The following is a 10,639-nucleotide window of genomic DNA, read 5'->3' as shown; positions in this document are numbered from 1 at the left end:
CATCTCTTTTATAAGCGTGCAAAAAAGTGATGTGCGTTGCGATCGTTGTACATATGTACATATGACATACGATGGGGTATGGATAATAAGCGCCTAACGGTACTCACTTTACTTGACTTCAGTAATGCGTTTAATACCGTTGACTTTGACTTACTGTTAGGTCTGCTGCGCTCTCTTAACATATCTCCAGCAGTGGTTGATTGGTTTCGAAGTTATCTTAAAGGGCGCCGGCAACGCATTCGTATTGAAGAGACTTTCTCTTCGTGGTGTGATGTAATGGCCGGTGTATCCCAGGGTGGTGTATTGTCTCCTTTACTTTTTTCATTGTATATTAATTCAATAACTTCCAACATAACTTCTCTCTCACACATGTATGCAGACGATGTACAAATTTATCTTCAGTCTTCTCTTGAGGGGCTACCTACAGCTGTCTCTGTTATCAATAAGGGCTTGGAAATTATTTGTGACTGGAGCAAGATGTACGGCCTCACAGTAAATCCTGCTAAGTCTCAGGCTATTGTAGTTGGCAGCCAGAATCTGATTTCTAGAATCGATTGGGTGGAATTACCGAAGCTAAAATTCAACGGAACCGTCATACCATATAGCAAGAATGTAAAAAACCTCGGTTTATACATAGACTCCACGTTATCGTGGACCTATCACATTAAAGAATTAAGCCGAAAAACTATAGCATCACTAAAATCTCTTCAGAGGTTGCGTTATTTTCTGCCAATTCCTACCAAAATTATGCTAGCCCAATCTCTAATCCTATCCATTCTCGACTATGCCGACGCAAGCTATCTCAATTTAACCGAAGAACAAATGAATAAACTTGAGCGACTTCAAAACATCGCCATACGTTTCATATTTGGTTTGCGCAAATATGATCACGTCTCCGAATTTCGTTCAAGGCTCAAATGGTTACCTATTCGTCTTCGCCGGAATCTGCATGTTCTCTCGCTATTGTACTGTGTGTTATTCCACAAAAATGCACCAATCTACCTCAAAGATAAATTTGAATTGCTTGGAACTCACAATAAAACTCTTCGTTCAGCAGAGAACCTGACACTAAGGGTTCCTGTGCACAACACCAAATTTTACAAATTGTCTTTTTCTGTACAGGCAGTCCAATTATGGAATGCGTTGCCACTCAACATCAAAAAAGCACAATCACTTATCTCCTTTAAAAAGTTAGTTAAAGCCTACTATCTCACTATGATTAATTAATCAGTTTAGCTTTTTCCAATTTGCATCACTTTTACTTATTTTATCTTCTATTTCTATTAACTTTGTTAAATTGTGACGACATGTTATGTATGTATGTATGTATGCATGTATATATGTATGGATGTATGTATGTATGTATGTATGTATGTATGTATGTATGTATGTATGTATGTATGTATATATGTATGGATGTATGTATGTATGTATGTATGTATGTATGTATGTATGTATGTATGTGTATATGTTTATGTGTTTGCATGTAAGTACGTATGCTTTGTATGTATGTAGATATTTTATGTATATATGTCTATGTATGAAGTATTTTTTTTCTATATTTTTTGAGTAGGGAACGAAAATGCATCATGTTTGCATGCATAATGTTGAATTTACAAATTATACAGATAATTGCGCTGCTACCTTTTCAATGCATATTATCCTATATCTAAAGGTTGTCTGGAAGAGATCGCTACTAAGCGATAAGACCGCCTTTGTACATTACTATCTCTATGTGTAAATAACTGTTTTATGTAATGTTTTTTTTCCGAGTGGTGTGCAATAAAGTATATTCTATCTATCTATCTACAAGCGAAACCCCAATATCGGTTTAGCTCGCTGAAAAAATAAACCAACGAAAACCGATATCTACGTCGTAACGAATTTTTCAATAAATCCTCTAAATATTACAAATTCATCAGCAAAAGCCTGGCTCTCAATACGGGTCATTGCGTTATTGATTCGCCTTCATATCCAATCGCCTATAACGGCTCACTGATTCAATTTAATGATAATCATTTGTAAGTTAAACGGTTGGCGATTTTGATATCCTTGCACTTGATATATTTTTACAACGTATTCTATTGCGGTGAAAAAATGTGCCGTATTTGTACAACTGAGTTTATCGCTTAAAAACAATGTGACACCGTGAACGCAAAATATGTCTTAAATATAATGGAATAAGAGCTATAGTCGTTTGTATTTGTTTTTTGAACGAGATGGTAATATTCGTTACGTTTAAATATGATTTATGCAAGTGATTTAGTTAATTACATAAAGACATTATGAGAAGCGTGGTAGATAGATTAAAATGTTCTCGGGAACGAAAACCTTTTGTACGAATCTTATAAACTGTCATAAATTACGTGCTCAGTACAATATACTTGGATGCAACAATAAAAGTACTAGTGAATGTATTTCATAGTACATTTTCTCTAAGGCATGCTAAGTTTAAAAAAGAAATTTTTGAATTATTGCATTAACAGTACAAACGTAAACGGGTTTACTCTTTAAATTCAAACCTTGCATACGGACTCGGTGTGGGTAGCCTAGTAGTTAGCACTGATCCCAAGATGCAAGTCGTAGGGCTAGGTTATCCATATCGACAAAAATGCACCCTATTTGTACTTTGGCTGTGCAATGTACAGTTAAGGTTTAAGAGATAGAAAGATATATAAGTTGTCTGCTTAGTATGTATTTCTAGCTGAGTAATAATAACAATAATAATCACTAGTGTTTGGTTGATGGTATTTAAGGAAAAAATGTATTTGTAATGTGTTATGTATATTATATACCTACCATTTCTTTTCTTTGATGTGCATTTTTTACCATTATAAAATTGTAATCTGGAGTTGACGGTGTTGGTGTCACGATTAATAATGTTTGTATTGTAAGTCTGTTATGTAAAAATGTGCTGTGTGGTTACGGCACTAAAGAATTTAGCCACCCCATCTCTTCCCGTGGGTGTCGTAAGAGGCGACTAAGGGATAGCACAGTTCCACTACCACCTTGGAACTTAAGAAGCCGACCGATGGCGGGATAACCATCCAACTGCTGGCTTTTTAAATTCACAGACCGAGGACGGGCAGCAGCGTCTTCGGTGCGACAAAGTCAGCCCTGCGGTCACCAACCCGCCTGCCCAGCGTGGTGACTATGGGCAAAAACCCCCATGAGTTCGAACCTAAAAATAAGGCCCTCAGTTCCCGGCAGCCCCACTATTCCCGGCTACGGCAGCGGCCGTGGTAACGGTGGGGTAGAGGGTGCTAAGAATCACCGGGGTACGGGAGGCTGCCATAGAAAAATATTCCTGGCTACGTATAATGGACGCACGCTACGGTTGGACCATCACCTCACCGAACTTGAGGTAGAACTTAGTCACATTAAGTGGAGCATACTGGGGTTGTCTGAAGTCCGAAGAGAGGGAGAGGACACGATGATCCTGGACTCCGGGCACTTGTTCTACTTCCGTGAAGGTGATGGGCTTTCCCAAGGTGGCGTCGGTTTTCTGGTTCACAAGACTCTCACTAACAACGTTGTGGAAGTCAGTAGTGTGTCGACCCGGGTAGCGTACCTTGTACTTAAGCTCACCGACAGGTACTCCCTGAAAGTGATACAGGTATATGCGCCGACCTCGGCACACTCTGACGATGAAGTCGAAGCCTTGTATGAAGATATTACAAGGGCCATACATGGCACTACTTCGACCTTCTACAGCGTTGTTATGGGAGACTTCAACGCTAAAGTGGGAGTACAAGGCCGCGACGGATCGAGCATCGGACCACACGGATTGGGGCACAGGAATCACAGGGGGCAGACGCTTGTCAACTTCCTCGAATCGGAGGGGCTCTTCTTGATGAACTCATTTTTTGAGAAGAAGCCCCAAAGGAGGTGGACATGGCAAAGCCCCGATACTGTGACGAGGAACGAGATAGATTTCATCATAGCGGATAAAAGGCATATATTCAGAGATGTCTCAGTGGTTAACAGGTTTAACACCGGCAGCGACCACCGGCTAGTACGGGGCACTCTGAATATATGTCTCCGAAAGGAGCGGACCCGCTTGATGAAATCTACTCTCCGACCTACGCTGCCCCAAATACTATGTGGCTCCGAGCAGTTTCAGTTGGAACTCCAAAACCGATTCGATTCGCTGGAAACTACTAGCGACGTGGACGAGATAACCGACAACGTGGTGAAGACGGTGTGTACACTGGGTCGCAGGCACTTTCCACCAACAAAGCCAACGAAGCAGTCCAAACTTTCTCCCGAAGCCTTGGATCTGATGCGGCAGAGGCGCGAGTTGCCGGCTGCTTCGCCAGAACAGAGGGCTCTTTCCAAGAGGGTACGGAAAATTATTCGCCGAGACCTCCGCTGCTCAAATACGAGAGAGGTTGCTACTCTGATTGAGCAGAATAGGGGGTCCAAAGTTTTCCAAAGACCATTGGGGAGAAGCCTTCTTGCGAAGCTTAAAACAGCAGATGGCAGAACCGTCTGCTCTCGCCCTCAGGTCCGAGAAGAGGTTGAGAATTTTTATGGACAGCTGTACTCGTCGAGCGCACGCAAGCCTGCGACTTGGGACACCGAAGATCCACGGGCACCATTGTTGCGCCATTATTCGGAGTGTATCCCGGACTTCGAAGAGGATGAGATTGGTGCAGCGCTCGGGCAGCTTAAAAACGGAAGGGCCCCGGGGGATGACGGAGTTACCACTGAACTCCTTAAAGCCGCAGGGCGACCTGTCCTGAAAGCCTTGGCAAGACTATTTAACGCCGTCATCCACCGAGGTACCACGCCGGAGGCGTGGTCCAGGAGTGTGGTGGTGCTGTTCTTTAAGAGAGGCGATAAGTCTCTGTTAAAGAATTACAGACCGATCTCACTTCTGAGCCACGTCTATAAGCTGTTTTCGAGGGTTGTTACGAATCGTCTCGCCAGAAGACTCGACGAATTCCAACCACCAGAGCAGGCTGGGTTTCGAAATGGCTACAGCACCGTGGACCACATCCATACTGTTCGGCAGATTATCCAAAAGACGGAAGAATATAATCAACCGCTGTGTATGGCATTTGTGGACTACGAGAAAGCCTTCGACTCCGTCGAGACCTGGGCTGTCCTGGACTCTCTGCAGAGATGTCATATCGACTGGCGATATATCGAAGTACTAAAATCTATGTACGACGCGGCGACGATGACCGTTCATGTCAATGACCAAAGAACAAGACCTATTTCCCTCCGGCGCGGGGTAAGACAGGGTGATGTAATATCACCGAAACTGTTTACCACTGCGCTAGAGGATGTTTTTAAGACCTTGGATTGGGGGGAACGGGGCATCAACGTCAACGGTGAATTCATCTCTCACCTTCGTTTCGCCGACGATATTGTCATCTTTGCGGAGACGCTGGATGAGTTAGGCCAAATGCTGGCCGGCCTAAACGAGTCCTCCCGACGTGTCGGTCTCTGTATGAACTTGGATAAGACGAAAGTTATGTTTAACAACCAAGTCATACCGATACCGGTATCGGTCGATGGTACCCTTCTCGAAGTTGTTCAGGATTATATTTACCTAGGCCATACTATCCAACTAGGCCGCAACAACTTCGAGAAGGAGGCCGATAGGAGGATTCGGTTGGGCTGGGCGGCGTTTGGCAGACTTCGTCGAGTCTTCACTTCGAAGATTCCGCAATGCTTGAAGACAAAAGTTTTCGAGCAATGCGTCCTGCCTGTGTTAACATACGGAGCCGAGACGTGGACACTGACCAAGGGACTGGTCCACAAGTTTAAAGTCGCTCAACGTGCAATGGAACGGGCTATGCTTGGGGTCTCTCTCAAAGACAGGATTAGAAATGAGACTATCCGCGAGAGAACGAAGGTAACCGACATAGCCCACAGAATTAGCAAGTTGAAGTGGCAGTGGGCTGGTCATCTGTGTCGCAGGACCGATGGCCGTTGGAGTAGACGGGTCCTAGAGTGGAGACCGCGTCTTGGCAAACGCAGTGTGGGACGTCCTCCGGCCCGTTGGACCGACGATCTACGTAAAATTGCCGGTGTAGGCTGGATGAGGATTGCGGAAGACCGGGATGTGTGGCGCGAACTGGGGGAGGCCTATGTCCAGCAGTGGACTGCGATAGGCTGAAGTGTTGTGTTGTTGTTGTTGTGTGTATGTAAAATTTATTGTGAACACTGTTTGTTAACTTAAATAAATAAATAAAAAGGCATTTCTATTGTGTCCGTTATTTTAATCGATATTTGCTTTAAAGTTGTAGTTAAAAATCAGGCAGCTATCTATTTTATATCTGCTGAATTAAGAAATATTTTTATGATAAAAGGATACAAAGTTTTAAATCAATAGAAAATTAGATTTTTTTAAATCGAATAATACTAACTATTAAATCAAACTCAAAGCTTCATTTTAAACAAATTACAAAAATTATTTAATATTCTTATGATATATAAATATTGTTACGTTCAATGTCCTCCAATATAAATGATGTGAAAAGAAATATTAATTGTTTGAATAAATATAAATACACATGAGTGCGTTACGAAAGAATAATGAATGATAAATAATAGTTTTTGACTATTCAATTCGTCAAGAAAAACTAGAAATTATAAGAAGTAAGTCTGTGTATGTTTCATGACTCAATATTACAACTCTACTGTAACCTTATGTAATCTAATCCGTGTAAAAAGAAAATTATGTAATTATAATCTAAAACGTGTAAATATGTAATGTGTATGTAATGACAGTTCGTTGTTTTCACACAAGTCCAGTTCAAGGTCAATTCTTTAGTTGTGTACATATGTGGGTATATAGTAGAGATGTGGGTTAAAAGAAACAAGAACTAGCCTGTGGCGTTGCTACTCGTGGCTGTCACTAATGAAGGCGACGTGTTAATTTTAGAACAAAAGAATAGACTTAAGAAATGTACTGATGGTATTTGACATACAGAGGCAGGTTCATGGTTTTCTGCACGGTCTTGTACGCTGAACTCAAACCCGTAGTTAAATAAAAATTCGTTGGCAAAATTGCAGTATTTCACGATTTTCTAGTGATTAAAAGTATTTTTTTTTTGGCAATTTACTCCCAATTTGGAGGGTCATACGGCTCAATCAATTTGAGATTTAGATTCAGTGCATTGAAATATATAAGAAATATTCTTACTTGACCTAGTTCGAATTTTTTTTGTTTACATTTCATTTTTAAGATTTTTGCGATCTTTAGAGGTTTTTTTAGAATTTACTCTAAATTTAGAGAGCTGGCGAGCCAAACCAACTTTAGATGTGGGTGTAGTAAATTGAAACACATAAGAAACATACTTGTGCTAATTTCTTTGTGAATTTTAGTCATTTTTTGCAGTTTTTTGGAATTAATTCAAAATTAGAGGGTGTAGGGACTAGTATTTGGATTTACCCGGACCGGACCCCAAATTTGAGCCCCAAATTTGGATCGAAATATATGGTTATGTATAGTTGGGTCATCGAAATACATGGTTATGTATAGTTGGGTCTGATCTAACGTACAGAACACTTTTTGTCGGCCTGTGTTATTAATCAGTGGAAAACTCTTTAATTCGTCACGTTACTCTTAATTCGTGACTTTTGACCGATGTCTGTTCAAATGACGCATTGACACCGGAATTCTTGTATGCAAATGATTTAAACTTTCCTGTTCGCTATCAACGCGTTATATATATCGATAATGATTCATCTTAGTTTTTTATCGCTTTGATGACGTTAAGAATGTTATTTGCACATAAATGCGCGTGCGTCTTTTTAATTTTGCGCACATTCGCATCTTCAAGGATTAATGACTATATGTAATATATGCGCACTTAATATAAGTCTGATATTTAAGTGTTTTTTAAAGTTATCATGCATCTTTATTATTGTTTATATTTCTTTTATTTTTATTGTTATTAGTCAGTCAGTTCAGCCTATTTCAGCCCACTGCTGGACACATAGGCCTCTCCAAGTTCGCACCAGACATACCGGTTTTCCGCAATCCTCATCTAGCCCACACCGAAAATCTTACGTAGATCGTAGGTTCAACGGGCCGCAGGACGTCCCACACTGCGTATTTTTTGTAATTTTTTTGTATTGTGTTGTTAACGTACTTTAATTTATTTTGTAACAACCTAAACTTTAAATAGCATGATAATATGTATTTGTATGGTAATTTTAAATAATTTGATTTTCATTAATTTATAGCTGAATGTCTAAGGTTGAGTGTTAAATATTTAAATTTATATTTAAATATAAATATTATGCATATGTACATAAATAAAGTATGTATGTAGCTGTTTTATTGTTAGTTAAATTTTTTTATACCTACTTAGGATCAGCAGCAGAAGATTTAATAATTGATATATTATATCTACATAATGAAGTGAAATAACATTTGATTAAATACTTAAATATGTACTTTTTCCATGAATATAAACTTCCATGAATTTAATAAGAAAAAAATGGAGTATTTGTTATTTATAATCTAATTACCGTGTATTACTTATGTTTTTGTTTAACCTTATGTTTCTCGGAATACGTTGAATCTACAGTACGATATTGGACATATTTTGACAGTTGCCATAAATCCCATTCTACCTTAAAATTTAGTTTAATTATACTACTATTTAATAATACACTGATTAAGAAGGTTTTATTTATTGTAAAAACACTTTAGACAATCGAAAAAAACGAATCATCAAAATCCACCGATTAGCCCAATAAAAAGAAATGAGGTAACACAAAAAAAGTACAGCCAAGAGTTGAGAACCTCCCCCTTTTTTGAAATCTTTAAAGTTATCGTGTCTTGAGTTATATAATTCAAAATTATACGATTTCCAAGTAATTTTTCGTAATTGAAATAATGGCGTCGTTGTGTACATTGCCGTGCTTGCTTGACTTACATGACTAATTTTGTCTTTACCATCATTGTAGAGACCAAATACCTAATTTTTAACCGACTTCCAAAAAGGGAAGAGGTTCTCAATTCGATTGTATTTTTTTAAATATATGTTTCATCAGAACTTTTGACTGGGTGAACATACAAAAACTAAAGCAAGAAATGGTGTGTATGTTTGAGTGCGAGTGTGTGTGTGTGTGTGTGTTGTCATTGTATATGAATAAGAAATAAATAATAAATAAATAAATTCTATATTTTAGCCAAACATTTATAAACTACAGCATACAGATATCAGAAACATTTGCATTACAGTTAATTTTAATTTTAAATTTTTAATTTTAAATATTTAGTCAACATGGTTTACATCACTGACGTAAAGCAGTAAAAGTACGTCAAGTAATAAAATGAATATATCGCGATAATTGTGCATTGACGTGATTATGTATAGGAATTCAGTATAATTATTTAGTAATATAATGATTTATTTATAGTGTGTAGGATTCCGTAATAGATAGGAACCTTTACACAAAACACTTTGATGCTAATTAAATACTATATTAAGCGTTTCAGTAAAATTGTGATCTGGTACGTCAGGTATATAAATATAATTTTAATTCAAAAACAAGAATTTTTTTCATTCAAGCAAGCTTCAAATGCAAAATTTTTGGATTTTATTTATCGTACATATTTACAATTCACAACGTAAGAACTAATTATCAAAAATCAAGTAACTTTAATTATAGTAAAAGTAAAACTAACGCCGATTCTGAATTGAAGTTCTGCAGATGAAAACTGGCTCGGAGTTTTTACCTATTGTTAAATTAAATATGTTCGAAACTAAAATGAAGAAAAAACAGATACTCATGTTTATTGTTTAATATTCCAAAAAAAGATTATTTAGTGGTATTTATTGACTACTAGCGACTCGCCCCGTCTTCGCACGGGTGCAATGATGATACTAAATACTATCTACAACGAAAGATACCTTATAAATCTCTAAAATTTATTAGTGTTTCTTTACCATATTATGCATATATATTTATTTATTAAAAAAAAAAAAAAAACCATACATAGGGACAGACAGCGGGAAGCGACTTTGTTTTATACTACGTAGTGATAATAATTCAGTTCAGTTCAGTTCTTTGATTAATGGCTTTTAGTTGTTTTTTTTTTCATTTTTTTTTTGTGATAATAATTATGCATTAATGAATTATGACGACTAAGCCGCGTCATAACTGTCATTTGCAAGTTAAATACATAAATACTAATTTAGTATTTATTTGTTATTGAATTTTACTAAGATCAATAACAAACAAATACCAAACAGGCTAAAAAGATGGTTATCTATGTATGTAATTATATATCGTATGTATTCTAAAAAAGATACAAGTAATAATAATATAAATTCAATACATATAACTTAAAAACGTAAATTTAAGGAACAAATACATAGGTTAAATTTATTTTTGAAATGTAAACGTATGAAATAAGGATGATATTGTATACAATTATGTAAAAATAGCATAATTTAAAATTACCGAAGGTAAAAATAACTTTGTTTTCCTTTTCATCTCTTTAATAACCCTAGCAGAGTAATAATTACAATATAAAAGCTACTTATGTCCTACGAAATATGGTCGAAAGTCGAGCGTCCAACTGTAATGTAGTAATTACGGCCACTTTTAGCTATCTATCTACCACCAGTTTTACTTAATAGAGACAGCATTTTCACATGAATAA

Source organism: Melitaea cinxia, chromosome 13 (genome assembly GCF_905220565.1).
Source record: "Melitaea cinxia chromosome 13, ilMelCinx1.1, whole genome shotgun sequence".
Classification (NCBI taxonomy): Eukaryota; Metazoa; Arthropoda; class Insecta; order Lepidoptera; family Nymphalidae; genus Melitaea; species Melitaea cinxia.
The sequence above is the reverse complement of the archived record's forward strand: the minus strand, read 5'-3'. Positions refer to the sequence as shown.